Source organism: Chiloscyllium punctatum, chromosome 21 (genome assembly GCF_047496795.1).
Source record: "Chiloscyllium punctatum isolate Juve2018m chromosome 21, sChiPun1.3, whole genome shotgun sequence".
Taxonomy (NCBI): Eukaryota; Metazoa; Chordata; class Chondrichthyes; order Orectolobiformes; family Hemiscylliidae; genus Chiloscyllium; species Chiloscyllium punctatum.
The window spans coordinates 13,537,471-13,553,972 of record NC_092759.1 but is presented as its reverse complement, the minus strand read 5'-3'; the positions used below and the strand labels follow the sequence as shown (position 1 = coordinate 13,553,972).

Genomic DNA, 16,502 nt, shown 5'->3' with positions numbered 1-16,502 from the left:
GAGGATGGGCCAGGTGTTGGAGAGGGTGGGCCTGGTGTGGGAGAGGGTGGGCCTGGTGTGGGCGAGGGTGGGCCTGGTGTTGGAGAGGGTGGGCCGGGTGTGGGAGAGGATCGGCCCGGAATGGGAGAGGATGGGCCCGGTGTGGGAGAGGGTGGGCCCGGTGTGGGAGAGGATGGGCCCGGTGTGGGAGAGGGTGGGCCCGGTGTTGGAGAGGGTGGGCCCGGTGTGGGAGAGGGTGGGCCCGGTGTGGGAGGGGGTGGGCCAGGTGTGGGAGAGGATGGGCCTGGTGTGGGAGAGGATGGGCCCGGTGTGGGAGAGGGTGGGCCTGGTGTTGGAGAGGGTGGGCCGGGTGTTGGAGAGGATGGGCCCGGTGTGGGAGAGGGTGGGCCCGGTGTGGGAGAGGGTGGGCCCAGTGTGGGAGAGGGTTGGCCTGGTGTGGGAGAGGGTGGGCCCGGTGTGGGAGAGGGTGGGCCCGGTGTGGGAGAGGGTGGGCCCGGTGTTGGAGAGGATGGGCCCGGTGTTGGAGAGGGTGGGCCCGGTGTGGGATAGGACGGGCCCGGTGTGGGAGAGGGTGGGCCCGGTGTGGGAGAGGGTGGGCCCGGTGTGGGAGAGGGTGGGCCCGGTGTGGGAGAGGATGGGCCCGGTGTGGGAGAGGATGGGCCCGGTGTGGGAGAGGATGGGCCCGGTGTGGGAGAGGGTGGACCCGGTGTGGGAGAGAGTGGGCCCGGTGTGGGAGAGGGTGGGCCCAGTGTGGGAGAGGTTGGGCCCGGTGTGGGAGAGGGTGGGCCCGGTGTTGGAGAGGGTGGGCCCGGTGTGGGATAGGACGGGCCCGGTGTGGGAGAGGGTGGGCCCGGTGTGGGAGAGGGTGGGCCCGGTGTGGGAGAGGATGGGCCCGGTGTGGGAGAGGATGGGCCCGGTGTGGGAGAGGGTGGGCCTGGTGTTGGAGAGGGTGGGCCGGGTGTTGGAGAGGATGGGCCCGGTGTGGGAGAGGGTGGGCTCGGTGTGGGAGAGGGTGGGCCCGGTGTGGGAGAGGGTTGGCCTGGTGTGGGAGAGGGTGGGCCCGGTGTGGGAGAGGGTGGGCCCGGTGTGGGAGAGGGTGGGCCCGGTGTTGGAGAGGATGGGCCTGGTGTTGGTGAGAATGGGCCTGGTTTTGGAGCAGATGGGCCTGGTGTTGGAGAGGATGGACCTGGATAATTAGGGTCTGAATCTGCTGCTGGAGAGTGGGGGTTGTATTTCTGAAGTCAATTCCTTCAAGTAAACATCAAGTTTGTCTTGAACAAGAGGTTTTTGTTTTTCTCCTTATACATGGCCCATCGGTATCTATCCAGTAAATGTTGGTGTACCTTCTGCATTAGGATCCTGCTCCTCTGAGTTTGCCATCCTTGTTTCAATGAAGTGTAAGGTTTCAGCTAACTCCTCTTGGGTTCTGGGGTTTCTACATCCTGGCCTTATTTCCCAAATGCTATCATCTGCTGCTCCAGCGTCATCAAGTCGTCATTAGTCACTCCTTTGGCATGGGATTCACGCACGTCCATGACTCCATTTTCATTGACGTTTCACTGCAGTTGCTTGTTCCCAATGTCACCCACAGCTTGCCTGCCCTCGGCGATGCCCTCACCTCGAAACTCGGTAAAACCAGCTGCGGACTGGGGGCACAGTTTGTCCCGGACTCCTTTCACCTTTATTTTGTTCACTTCCTCCCAAGCGTCTGCAATGTTTTTGAAGCCATCGTAGATGTTGTAACTCCTCCAGAGCTCCTTTAAGCTCATTGCATCATCTTGGTAGGCCTGACTGCTCCAGCGTAAACAGTCAACCTTAAAGAAGGTGATGATTCCCTGATCCTTTGGCTGAAGTCGTGGTGTGGCGTTGGGTGGTAAAACGATGACCTTTACATTGGGGTCAAGTGCCAGGACATTCCAGGGAGCGTTGTCAAGCACAAGGAGAATTTTGAAAAGAGTCTTCTCGGCCAGGCACTAACATTCAGCAGCAGAAGCAGAAAAGTTCCAGAACCAATCTTCAAAGAGAGCTTTTGAGTTTGCCTTCCAAATAATGGGACGAGATGTCTTGACGATTTGGATTTAGAGAGCGATACAGAAGTACAGGCTTAAACTTGGAGTCCCTGGATGTGTAACCACCAAAGGATGATGTTTGCCTATCCTTGGATGGCCTTAAGCCCTGGAGCTGTTTTTCCCTCTTTTGAAACGTATGTTCTTTCAGACGTTATTTTCCGAAAGAAGCCAGTTTTGTCTGCATTAAATATTTGCTCAGCTTCATAACCGCCCTCTTCAATGGTTTGCTTTCAACATTTCCAGACACTCTACAGCAGCACTCCGATTGGCACTCACTCCTTCGTCCCTGCACTTTAACATTGTGTAACGTTCCTCTCCCTTTGGAACGGTTGAACCAACCCCAACTCGCCACAAATCCTTCACCACAAGCTCCTTCTCTGGCTGCTTTTAAGTCACTGAAAAGGCACTGAGCCAAGGCTGATTGGAACATTGCACTGATTTTGATCCTCCAACCAAATTAGCAACAGCTTTTCCATTCCGATAATTAAACCGCCGTTTAGTCACTTGCATTGGGACACAGCCTTTTATATGCTCCATTCCCCTCCCCTTTGCCATGGTCCCGATCGATGACCGTCTGGAGCCTCACGCTTTGCCAGTGTTTGTTGGCGTTTCGCCTCTGTCTGATCGCTTGCTCATTTCGTTTCTAGCAAGACTGCTTTCCTTTGGTGCATCACCATCAGAGTTAGGCTTTGAAGCCACGATTACGACGGCGTGGCATTGTTCTCCCTGGGGCCAACAAGCCGCTGAAAACGCGCAGTGTCTTGAGCGCGCGCACGCAAAGTAGTTCGTTAAGAAAAAACATCATACGTAACCCGATTGTTTAAAGTAATAGGTGTTACAGAGGTCGGGTCAAAACCCGGGGGCTCCCTGTACAGTTCTAACAAGAGCCCCTTTACACACTGTTAGAACATAGAACATAGAACATAGAACATAGAACAATACAGCACAGAACAGGCCCTTCGGCCCACGATGTTGTGCCGAACTTCTAACCTAGATTAAGCACCCATCCATGTACCTATCCAAATGCCGCTTAAAGGTCGCCAATGATTCTGACTCTACCACTCCCACGGGCAGCGCATTCCATGCCCCCACCACTCTCTGGGTAAAGAACCTACCCCTGACATCTCCCCTATACCTTCCACCCTTCACCTTAAATTTATGTCCCCTTGTCACACTCTGTTGTACCTGGGGAAAAAGTTTCTGACTGTCTACTCTATCTATTCCTCTGATCATCTTATAAACCTCTATCACGTATATTAAAATTCCATCACTATAGTGTTACATTTTCTATTTATCTGACACAAAAGTTTGAAATGCTTCTGTACTGGGAGACAGGAGATGGGTTCAAATGTGCTAAATGCAGTCTGCTGCTTCTGATGGGAAGTCTGTCCGGTCTGTTTGCATACTTAGGAGGTGTTAGTCCTTTTAGCTTTAAAAGAGTAAATATTAGTGAAAATATGTGCTCTAAATAAGTTAGAAATACTAACAAAACACGGTGGCTCAGTGGTTAGCACTGCTGCCTCCCAGCACCAGGAACTCAGGTTTGATTCCAGCCTTGGGCGACTGTCTGTGTGGAGTTTGCACATTCTCCCCCCGTGTCTGCGTGGGTTTCCTCCCACAGTCCAAAGATGTGCAGGTCGGGGTGGATTGGCCATTCTAAATTGCCCGTGGTGTTAGGTGCATTAGTCAGAGTGAAATGGGACTGGGTGGGTTACTCTTCGGAGGGTCGGTGTGGACTGGTTGGGCCGAAGGGCCTGTTTCCACGCTTGTAGGGAATCTAATCTTGGCGGGGGTGGTATTGTCCTGTATGCTGATAAGGTGGGGAAATGCAGTCAGGGGTTTGAAAGGATTGTTTTTAAATTTGAATACAACAGAACCATGGTTTTATGAATAACTGAGTGAATGATATCATTTTATCGTAAATAATGGGAGAAAATGAGATTGGATTAGATTCCCTACAGTGTGGGAACAGGCCCTTCGGCCCAACAAGTCTGCACTGACCCTCACAAGAGTGACCTACCCAGACCCATTCCCCAAAATGTACTCCTGAATAACGCACCTACAAATCTGGGCAATGTAGCATGGTCAACTTATTCTAACCTGCACATCTTTGGAGTGTGGGAGGAAACTGGAGCAAACTCACAGACACGGGGGGGGGGGGGGAGAATGTGCAAACTCCACACAGACAGTTGCCCGAGGCATGGAATCGAACCTGGGTCCCTGACATCGTGAGGCAGCGGTCAGCTAACCACTGAGCCACCGTGCCACCCTCAGGGACTGAAGATGCTGGAGATCAGAGAGTGGTGCTGGAAAAGCACAGCAGGTCAGGCAGCATCCGAGGAGCAGGAGAATGGACGTTTCGGGCCAAGCCCTTCATCAGGAATACATCGACTCTCCTGCTCCTCGGATGCTGCCTGACCTGCTGTGCTTTTCCAGCACCGCTCTCTCGACTCTGATCTCCAGCATCTGCGGGCCTCACTTTCTCCTCGTAAATGGTTAGGAAAGAATGAGTGTGAACCTGGTATTAATGAATGTCATGAGCGGCAAGTGAGTCAATAAAGATAGCCTATGAAACAATATCACATTATACAATATCTCACAGTAGGAAGGATATTATTAAGCTGGAGAGGGTTCAGAGGAGATCTACCAGGATTGGAGGGCTTGAGTACTCAGGAGAAGCTGGCTAGGCCGGAACCTTTTTCACCGGAGCGTAGGAGGTTGAGGGGTGACCTGATAGAGGTTTATAAAATTGTGAGATAAAGTGAATGGCAAGGGTCTTTTCACCCAGGGACGGGGTGAGGTGGGGGGGGGGGGGGGGGGGGGAGTTCAAAACTAGGTGAGAGGAGAAAGATTTTAAAAAAGACACAGGGTCAACATTTCACACGCAGAGTGGTTCGTGTGTGGAATGAACTTCCGAAGGAAGTTGTGGATAAGGTGACAAGGATCGAAAGACATTCGGATGAATCGGAAAGGTTTGGAGGGATATGGGACTAGTTGGCAACGCGGTCAACGTGGAGTGGTTGGACCAAAGGGGTGTGTTTCCGTGCTGTATGACTCTATAAAAGCAAGGTGATGCATTTTGGGAGATGTAATCCAGGAGGGACATATACAGTAAAAGACATATTCTTAGAAGTGTCAACATACAGAGGAATCTAGGCGTACAGGTCCACAACTCCCTGATAGTGGCAATGCAAGTGGGTAAGGTGGTCAAGGAGGCATTGCCTTCGTCAGTCGGGGCACACAGGACAAGGGCATTGCAGCTGTACAGAACGTTTCGGTCAACTATATTAGGAATATCGTGCCCAGTTTTGGGTTGCCATGCTACCAGGAGGATGCGGAGAGGGGAGCAGAAACGGTTTACCAGGATGTTGCCTGGTCTGGAGAGTATTAGCCGTGAGGAGGGATTGGACAAACTTGGTTTGTTTTTCCACTTGAAAGTCAAAGGATGAGTGGGGGGAGTTGGGGGGAGGGAGGTGGGGTGGGGGGGGGGGGGTTGACCCGACAGAAGTTTATATAAATAGGAGAGGCGTGGATAGAATGGAGATTCGGAGTATTTTTCCCAGGAGTGAAATGTCCATTATTCGGGAACATAGGTTTAAGATACAAGGGGGTATGTTTAAAAGGGGAGGGGGGTTGGGAATGGGTGAGGGGCAGGTTTGTGTTTTACACAGAGGGTGCTAAATGCCTGGAACGCACTGCCAGAGGAGTGGGATAGAATCACAAAATTTAAGAGGGCAGCTTAACAGAAAGAGGGTATGGAGGGATATGGAGCACACAGGGTCAGCACAGCCATGGTGGGGCTGACAGGTCTGTTCCTGTCCTGCACTGTGTTTCGTTCATGTTATCCCAGGAATCAGTCCCGTGAGCATTTGTTGCAATCCTTCCCTCACCAGAATGTCAATACACCCTCCCGACGCCCTGCCCTGCTCACCTCCTTCCTCTGCCCTCTGGCTCTCTCCTCCCCCCTCCTTACCCCTCCACCTCTCCATCACTCTCTCTCTCTCTCTCTCTTCTCCTCTCTCTAATTCATCTCCCTTTCAATGTCAGGCGAAGGTGAGGCCTGCAGATGCTGGAGATCAGAGTCTAGATTAGAGCGGTGCTGGAAAAGCACAGCAGGTCAGGCAGCATCCGAGGAGCAGGAAAATCGACGTTTCGGGCAAAAGCCCTTCGTAAGGAATGAGCACGGGCTTTTGCCCGAAACGTCGATTCTCCTGCTCCTCGGATGCTGCCTGACCTGCTGTGCTTTTCCAGCCCCACTCCAATCTTGATCCCTTCCAATGTCAGCCCATCCAGTTGATTCCTGCCTTTCCCTCCTTCCCTCTCTCATTATGGGGAAAGATGGGATCAACTGGGCTTGTACTCACTGGAGTTCAGAGGAATGAGGGGGGTGGATCTCGGAGAAACGGATAAATTCCTGATGGGACTGGACAGGCTAGAGGTTGGAAGGTGGTTCCTGACATTGGAGAAGTCCAGAACTAGGGATCCCAGTCCACAAATAAGGGGTAGGCCATTCAGGACCGAGATGAGGAAGGATTTCTTCACTCAGAGAGTTGGGAACCTGTGAAACTCTCTCCCACAGGAAGCTGTTGGGGCCTGTTCGTTTGGTAAATTCAAGATGGGAGCTGGGCATGGCCCTTGAGGGTACAGGGATCGAGGGGAATGGAGAGAAAGCGGGAGTGGGAGACTGAGATTGCACGATCAGCCAGGATGGTATTGAATGGTGGTGCAGGCTTGAAGGGCCGAATGGCCTCCCCCTGCACCTGTTTTCTATGAATCTATGAATTACAGTGAAGGATGTTGCATGGCTTAATCCACAGTGGGCACTGGGGGGAGGTTGTGGAGGTGCAAATGGAATTGGAGGAGCACTCTGCTTTGAATTTGTCTTTGGTTCCCACTCCCAGGCTCTCGGCCTAGTGACTGGCCACAAGCACCCTACCTCTGGTGCCCACATGCAAGCTCCCTACCTCGGGCCCACCTGTAAGATCTCTCCTTTGTGCCCAATTCCACACTCCCTGCTTAGTGCCTGGCCGCACGTTCCCTAGCTGGTGTCCACCTACAAGCTCCTTCCTTACTGTCATTGAATCATAGAGCCGAACAGCATAGAAACAGACCCTTCGGCCCAATCCGTCCATGCCGACCAGATATCCCAACCTAATCCAGGCCCATTTCCCAGCACTTGGCCCATATTCCTCTAAATCCTTCCTATTCATATACCCATCCAGATGCCTTTTAAACGTTGCAATTGTACCAGCCTCCACCACTTCCTTTGGCAGCTCATTCTATACACGTACCACCTTCTGTGTGCCCCTTAAGGTCCCTTTAAAATCTTTGCCCTCTCACCCTGAACTTATGCCCTCTATTACTCGACTCCCCTACCATGAGCCTTACCATGCCTCTTACGATTTTATAAACCTCTATAAGGTCACCCCTCAGCCTCTGACGCTCCAGGCAAAACAGCCCCAGCCCCAGACTGGAAGCCTGTGACCAGTGGAGTGCCACAAGGATCGGTGCTGGGCCCTCTACTTTTTGTCATTTACATAAATGATTTGGATGCGAGCACAAGAAGTACAGTTAGTAAGTTTGCAGATGACACCAAAATTGGGAGTGTAGTGGACAGCGAAGAGGGTTTCCTCAGATTACAACAGGATCTTCACCAGATGGGCCAATGGGCTGAGAAGTGGTAGATGGAGTTTAATTCAGATAAATGCGAGGTGCTGCATTTTGGGAAAGCAAATCTTAGCAGGACTTATACACTTAATGGTAAGGTCCGAGGGTGTGTTGCTGAACAAAGAGACCTTGGAGTGTAGGTTCATAGCTCCTTGAAAGTGGAGTTGCAGGTAGATTAGATTACAGTGTGGAAACAGGCCCTTTGGCCCAACAAGTCCATACCGACCCACCAAAGCATAACCCACCCATACATTTACCCCTTATCTAACACTACGGGCAATTTAGCGTGGCCAATTCACCTGGCCTGCACAGTTTTCGACTGTGGGAAGAAACCAAAGCACCCGGAGGAAACCCACGCAGACACGGGGAGAACGTGCAAACTCCACACAGTCAGTCGCCTGAGGCAGGAATTGAACCCGGGTCTCTGGTGCTGTGAGGCAGCAGTGCTAACCACTGTGCCACCGTGCCGCCGTAGATAGGAAAGTGAAGAAGGCGTTTGGTATGCTTTTCTTTATTGGTCAGAGTATTGAGTACAGGAGTTGGGAGGTCATGTTGCGGCTGTACAGGACATTGGTTCGGCCACTGTTGGAATATTCTGGTGCAATTCTGGTCTCCTTCCTATCGGAAAGATGTTGTGAAACTTGAAAGCGTTCAGTAAAGATTTACAAGGATGTTGCCAGGGTTGGAGGATTTGAGCTACAGGGAGAGGCTGAACAGGCTGGGGCTGTTTTCCCTGGAGTGTCGGAGGCTGAGGGGTGACCTTATAGAGGTTTACAAAATTATGAGGGGCATGGATAGGATAAATAGGCAAAGTCTTTTCCCTGGGGTCAGGGAGTCCAGAACTAGAGGGGGCATAGGTTTAAGGTCAGAGGGGAAAGATATAAAAGAGACCTAAGGGACATCTTTTTCACGCAGAGGCTGGTACGTGTATGGAATGAGCTGCCAGAGGAAGTGGTGGAGGCTGGTATAATTGCAACATTTAAGAGGCATTTGGATGGGTATATGAATAGGAAGGGTTTGGAGGGATATGGGTTGGGTGCGGGTAGGTGGGACTAGATTGGGTTGGGATATCTGGGTCGGCATGGACGGGTTGGACCGAAGGGTCTGTTTCCGTGCTGTACATCTCTATGATGCTATGGCTCTTTTCAGCCTCTCCCTGTAGCCTAAACCCTCCAATCCTGGCAACATCCTTGGCAACCGTTCCTTCACGCAGACGGTGGTGGGGACCTGGAACAGGTCAGCAGCGGAGGTGGTAGAAGTGGGCACGATGGAGCCATTGAAGATGTACCTAAGACAGATACATGAAGGGACAGGGAACAGAGGGATACAGACCCTGAGAAAATAGGTGACAGGTTTAGATAGAGCATCTGGGTCGGCTTGGAGGGCCGAAGGGTTGGACACCTTCCCCTGAGCTCCACGCTGTGCTGTGGTCTGACCAGATCCGAGCTCCCCCCTCTCTCACCCACTCCTTCGTTCACACACCCCTCACTGGCAGCGCCTCTGTTTCTTTTCTGAGGCCTTTACTTGGTGCTCGTTCTGAGTTCCGACTTTAACAATCAGCTCAACATCAGCATCACCCCTCCTCCTTCAGACACTGGGTTCCCTCGCCTCTGCTCCTTCCTCAGAGTGCGGTACATCGCGCTGGGGTGGTTTCTCAGCTGCTGCGCTGACATCTCGGTGACTGGCGCTGTCCCAGCTTCGGATGTGTCGCCCGCTTTCCGTCACAGCTCTCAGCAAACTGCCACCAAGGGCGACGAACGCAGCCTTTGACACAATGCGGGACCAGCAGTGAGGTAAGTGTCAAGGAAGCCAAAGTGTAAAGCTGCACTGAGAGAGGCCGAGGGAGGGAGGGAGGGAGGGAGGAAAGGAGACCGCTGCAGGGAAAGTGGCAGACAGAAGCAGAGACAGAAGAAGAAAGAGTGGGAGAGAGAGAGAGAGAGAGAGAGACAGCAGCAGAGAGAAAGTGAGTGTGGAGGAAAGCGAGGGTCAGAGGGAGACGGCAGTGGAGAGAGCAAAAGAGAGCAGCAGAGAAGGAATTTAATAGAGCAGGTTTGTCCTGTGTTCTTTGGTTGCTTTCTGTAGCTGCCTGCCCACTGCCCAGCGAGAGAAACTGCGGCTGAGAGAGAGAGAGTGACAGACAGAGAATGTAACAGAGAGAGGGTGTGTGGGAGACAGAGGGTGTGACAGAGAGTGTGATAGAGGGTGTGACAGACAGAGGGTGTGACAGAGAGTGTGACAGACAGAGGGTGTCACAGACAGAGAGTGTGACAGAGTGTGTGATAGAGGGTGTGACAGACAGAAGGTGTCACAGACAGAGTGTGTGACAGAGAGTGTGATAGAGGGTGTGACAGAGAGTGTGATAGAGGATGTGACAGACAGAGAGTGTGATAGACAGAGGGTGTGACAGAGAGTGTGATAGAGGGTGTGATAGAGGGTGTTATAGAGAGTGTGACAGTGTGTGATAGACAGAGTGTGTGACAGACAGAGAGTGTGACAGAATGTGTGATAGACGGTGTGACAGACAGAAGGTGTCACAGACAGAGTGTGTGACAGAGAGTGTGATAGAGGGTGTGACAGACAGAGTGTGACAGACAGAGTGTGACAGAGAGTGTGACAGAGTGTGATAGAGGGTGTGACAGACAGAGTGCGTGATAGACAGAGGGTGTGACAGACAGAGTGTGACAGACAGAGTGTGACAGAGAGTGTGACAGAGTGTGATAGAGGGTGTGACAGAGAGTGTGACAGAGTGTGTGATAGAGGGTGTGACAGAGAGTGTGATAGACAGAGCGTGTGACAGAAAGAGGGTGTGACAGAGAGTGTGACAGAGAGTGTGATAGATGATGTGACAGAGTGCGTGATAGACAGAGAGTGTGACAGAGAGTGTGATAGATGATGTGACAGAGTGCGTGATAGACAGAGAGTGTGACAGAGAGTGTGATAGATGATGTGACAGAGTGCGTGATAGACAGAGCGTGTGACAGAAAGAGGGTGTGACAGACAGGGTGTGACAGAGAGTGTGACAGAGAGTGTGATAGATGATGTGACAGAGTGCGTGATAGACAGAGCGTGTGACAGACAGAGTGTGACAGACAGAGTGTGACAGAGAGTGTGACAGAGTGTGATAGAGGGTGTGACAGAGAGTGTGACAGAGTGTGTGATAGAGGGTGTGACAGATAGTGTGATAGACAGAGCGTGTGACAGAAAGAGGGTGTGACAGACAGAGGGTGTGACAGAGAGTGTGACAGAGAGTGTGATAGATGATGTGACAGAGTGCGTGATAGACAGAGCGTGTGACAGAGAGTGTGACAGAGAGTGTGATAGATGATGTGACAGAGTGCGTGATAGACAGAGCGTGTGACAGAAAGAGGGTGTGACAGACAGGGTGTGACAGAGAGTGTGACAGACAGAGAGTGTGATAGACAGAGGGTGTGACAGAGAGTGTGACAGAGACTGGATGGAAGACGGGTTCATGCTGAATCTCACTGTTAAAACTGAAAAGGTGTTCTGCCTGCACTGGGACAAGTCGCAGGGCTAGTCTCTGGGACGGCCATCTCCTGTCCCTTCTGTAGACCACCGAGCTGCAGGGAAGGTGACTTTAGGGGTGGAAGTGTTGGCAGGGTGGTGAGCTGGTGTAGGTGGAGCTCAGAGGTAAAAGGAGCTCGAGATGTTAAAAGCCTCCTCAGTCCCCAGAGTCTGGTCTCCCCCCCCCCCCCCCATCTGTTGGGCTCCATTCACACAGCCCCAGGGATCATCTCTGGCCACGGAGTTCACTGAGTTGTGCCCGCAGTTGGGCGTGTCAGTTCACCCCCTCCTTCCTCCCCTCTGCCCACAAAGCCACCATTGCCCCCTCCACTTCCCAGCCCAGTCCATAAGGCCATAGGAGCGGAAACTAGGCCACTCAGCCCATCGATTCTGTTCTGCCAGTCAATCATGGCTGTTAAGTTTCTCAATCCCCTTCTCCCGCGTTCTCCCCGTAACCCTGGATCCCCTTGATATTTAAGACCCTATCCATCTCCATCTTAAATATAGTCAATGACCCAGCCCCCACAGCCTTCTGTAGTAGTGAATCCCAGGGATTCCCCACGCTCCGGCTGAAGACGTTTCTCCTTCTCTCCATTCTTAAAGCTCTTCCCTTTACTCTAAGGCGGTCCTTGGGTCCTAGTCCCTCCTCCCAATGGGAACATCTTCCCAACATCTTCTCTGTCCAGGCCATTTGTTATTCTGGCTGTTTCAATTAGATCGTCCCCCCCCTCCCCATCCCCATCCTTCTCAACTCCATCGAATACAGACCCAGAGTCCTCAAACATTCCTCTTATTGTTAGACTTTGCATTCCCGGGACCGTTCTCCGCTGGGCCCACACCGGGGTCAGAATGTCCTTCCTGAACGTAATCCTGCCCTGAGCTGGGATATGTGGGAGCCGCCCGCACACAGTGAGGCCTACAAGGTTTAGTGCTCTGATCGAGTGAATGCTTAGACACCTTACTCAGCCACCCAACTCTCTCCAACACCACATCCTGTCAGCTGTCTGTCCCTCCACCCTTTCCTCTGCCTCGGTGTTCACCTTATCAACAGCATCTCACTCCAAAACAAAGGGTTCCTAGGCCTCAGACCTCACATCCCCCCACCTCCCTCTCTCTCTCTCTGTCTCCTCCTCCCTCGCTCTTTCACCTCCTTCGACTAAACACAGTTACCGATCACTACCTTCAGCCCACAACACCTCTCTGCCTATTCAAGTTTTCTCTCACACTCCTGCTCTGACTAACTTTACTCCCGTCTCTCTCATCTTCCCTAGAGTTTTTCTCTGTCCCCTCACTCCGTCTGAATGCTTGCCCCCCCCCCCACCACCCCGCAGCCCCATTTAATTTCTTTGTTCCTCAGCATTACTTTCTCTCACTCCTCTCTCTCTCTCTCGTTTATTCCCACCACTGCAGGAAGTCACCAAAGCTCCTTAGACAGCACCTTCCAAACCCACGACCACTCCCATCTCGAAGGACGAGGGCAGTTAGACGCATGGGAACGCCAACTCCCTGCAATTTCCCCTCCAAGCCACTCCCCGTCCAGCCTTGCGAGTATATCGCCACTCCTTCAGTGTCAAAGTCCAGGATATGGACTGCATCATCTTCCTGTAGTCAGTCAGGGGTGTGGGTAGACAGAACAGCAGAGGGCCTCCTAGCTCCTGTCACATACTCGTGTCCCCACCATACTAAGCTTCCAGACCTTATAGACCTTTAGGCCTGGCAAGTCCACACCAGCCCTCCGAACAGTATCCCACCCAGACCCATTCCCCTATTACTCTGCATTTCCCTCTGACTAATGCACCTGACCTACACATCCCTGAACACTCGGGGCAATTTAGCACGGCCAATTCATTCTAACCCGCACACCTTTGGAGTGTGGGAGGAAACCGGAGCACCCGGAGGGGACCCACGCAGACCCGGGGAGAAGGTGCAAACTCCACACAGACAGTCGTCCGAGGCTGGAAGCGAAACTGGGACCCTGGTGATGTGAGGCAGCTGTGCTAACCACTGAGCTACCGTGCCGCCTTCTTCACTTCCCAGTCTGAGGCCTTCTCCCTTTCCACATCCGGTATCCCTCTCCCCACACTGCTGTACACCAACGTTATCCATGCAGTCCCAATGAACGGTTAGGGATCACAAAGCTTCCCAATTGGATTTGGACTCAGCTGGGGTTGCCCACAGTCTCTTACGTTGTCTGTGTGTGGTATAGAACCCTTCGCCAAGTCCAACAGGAAGGATGAGAACCTGGGGTGGGGGAAGCTATTCTAGGTAGCAGAGGCCTACACGTTAAGGTCTCCATCTACATGGACAGCATCTCCATTTTCTGCTCGGATGCACTGTCAGACCCATGGGCGCCTATGACCAGTTTGAACCGGCCTAGGGAGCCAAGATAAACCCAGGCAAGAGTGAGGCCATGTTTCTTCAGGAACTGGGCCAACCGTACCTTTATCCCCTTCCCCATCAGGACGGATTATCCGAAGGGGCTGGCAATATGGTCTAGAGAGTTTGGGATATACTTGGAGGAGCGCATCGCTGAGCTGAGACAGGAACTGGTCTTTTGGGAGCACCGTTCCCCCTCTCCGGGAATTGTGGGTAAAAACCTGGTCACCAGGTGTGAAGCGTTGTCTCACTCTCTGTCTCTCTCTCTGCTCTTGCACATGGAGCAAGTCCGGCCCATTCCCCAAGATGGCGCCATTGCTGTCACTCGGGCCACCTTCCCCTTCACCTGAAGGTCAAAGGTGGACAGTGTCTGCGTGGACACCATGTAGAAAGCACTGGATAAGTGGGTGGGGGAAATAGCATACCCAACCCCATCTCAAAATGCCTTTGGATTAGTTGTAACTATCCAGAAATTCAAAACTCAATGTTTGTACGCAACAACCATATAGAACATAGACGATAGAACAGTACAGCAGAGGACAGGCCCTTCAGCCCACGATGTTGTGCCAAGCATTTATTTTAATCTAAGATCAACCTAACCAACACACTCCTCAATTCACTGCCATCCATTTGCTCTCCAGCAGTCGCTTAAATGTCCCTAACGTCTCTGACTCTACTCCCACTGCTGGCAGTGCATTCCACACATCCAGCACTCTCTGTGTAAAGAAGCTACCTCTGACATCTCCCCTCAACCTTCCTCCAATCACCTTACAGTTATGAGCCCTCGTGATAGCCGTTTCTGCCCTTGGGAAAGGTCTCTGGCTGTCTACTCTGTCCAGGCCTCTCAATACCTTGTACACCTCTATCAAGTCACATCTTTTAGTGTGAAAACCCAACCTCTGTTCATAAGACATGCCCTCCAATCCAGGCAGCTTCTTGGTAAATCTTTCTGTGCCCTCTCTAAAGCATCTGCATCCTTCCTGTAATGACGGTGACCAGAACTGGGCACCATATTCCAAGTGCGGTCTCACCAGGGGTTTATAGAGCTGCAGCAAAACCTCGCGGCTCTTAAATTCAATCCCCCTTCTCATGAAAGCCAAAACACCATACACCTCCTATCAACTTACCCTAATGACAGTATAGATCTGAACTTCTTTAGTAATTGTGTGTGTACCATAAAGATTTCCTTTTTTTATTTTGTTTTGCAAAAAAAACCTCCAAAAATGAAACAATGGGATACAGGAGCAGAATTAGGCCATTTGGCCCATCAGATTTACTCTGGCATTCGATAATGGCTGATCTGTTCCTCAACTCCACCCTTGACTCCCTTCCTAATCAAGAACCTATCTATCTCTGCCTTGAAGACTCTCAATGACTTGGTCTCCAAAGGCCTCTGCTGAAAAGAGTTTCACGGAGTCACCGCCCTCTGGCTGAAGATGTTCCTCCTCATCTCTGTTCCCAATGTCATCCTTTCCCTCTGATTTGGAGATGCCGGTGTTGGACTAGTGTGTACAAAGTTAAAGATCCCACAACGCCCGAGTCCAACAGGTTAATTTGGACGCATTAGCTTTCTGAGCGCTGCTCCTTCATCAGGTGGTTGTGGAGCGTAAGATTGTAAGATACAGAATTTATCGCAAAAGTTTACAGTGTGATGTAACTGAAATTATACATTGCAAAAAACCTGGATTGTTTGTCAAGTCTCTCATCTTTTAGAATGACCAGGTTGGTTTCAGCTCTTTTATAGGTAAATCGCAAAACCTTTTTTTAAAAGTTACATTCTCAAGTGAACTTGGTGCCTGTCAGCCCAGATAATGTATTGAAGGTGTGAGCTCCCTTGCGTGAGACTGGCTGTGCCACAATGGTCAGACTGAGTCCAATCGAAAAAAAATGAATTCACAGAATCTTACATTGGTTCATGCAGGTTTTGAGTGAAGTACAATGTAACTCTGCAAGTACATATACACCCCTTATATGTGTGTGTGTGTGTGTGTGTGTGTGTTGGGGGGGAGGGTTGTGAGTGTCTGTGAGAGAGTGGATGCATGTGTGTGAGTGTGAGTATAAATGGGTATGTCTGTGATAGGGTGAATGTGTGTGTAGGAGTGTGTGTGTAGGAGTGTCTGTGTATGTGTGTGATTGTCTGTGTGTGTGGGTGTGTAGGAGTGTCTGTGTGTAGGAGTGTCTGTGTATGTGTGTGTGTGTCTGTGTGTGTGGGTGTATGTGTGGGTGTGTAGGATTATGTGGGTGTGTGTGTGTAGGGGTGTCTCTGCTTGTGTCTGTGTGTGTATGTGGGTGTGTGTTTGGGTGTGTGTAGGAATGTCTGTGTGTGGGTGTGTGTGTGGGTGTGTAGGAGTGTGTATGTGGTGTGTGTAAGAGTGCCTGTGTGTGTGGGTGTATGAATGTGTGTGTGGGTGTGTGTAGGAGTGCCTGTGTGTGTGTGGGTGTGTAGGAGTGTGTGTGTGTAGGAGTGTCTCTACTTGTGTCTGTGTGTATGCTGGTGTATAGGAGTGTCTGTGTGTGGGTGTGTATGTGTGTGTGGGTGTGTAGGAGTGGGTGTGTATGTGTGGGTGTGTATGTGTGTGTGGGTGTGTAGGAGTATGTGTGTGTGGGTGTGTGTAGGAGTGTCTGTGTGTGGGTGTGTAGGAGTGTGTGTGTATGGGTGTGTGTAGGTGTGTAGGAGGGTGTGTGGGTGTGTAGGAGTGTCTGTGTGTGGGTGTGTAGGAGTGTATGTGGGTGTGTAGGAGTGTCTATGTGTGGGTGTGTAGGAGTGTGTGTAGGAGTGTTTGTGTGTGGGTGTGTGTAGGAGTGCCTGTGTGTGGATGTGTGTATGTGGGTGTGTAGGAGTATGTGTGTGTGGGTGTGTGTAGGAGT

General features: G+C 51.6%; 1 protein-coding gene across 1 annotated transcript in view; it reads left to right on the top strand.

Moving 5' to 3' along the window:
• The first annotated feature begins 9,286 nt into the window (after positions 1-9,286).
• Positions 9,287-16,502, top strand: part of LOC140492580 (lysophosphatidic acid receptor 4-like) — a 30,019-nt gene continuing 22,803 nt past the window's right edge. Inside the window, exon 1 of the mRNA XM_072591560.1 lies at positions 9,287-9,529. The gene's annotated coding sequence lies outside the window, so the exon portion shown is untranslated. The remainder of the gene's footprint in view (positions 9,530-16,502) is intronic.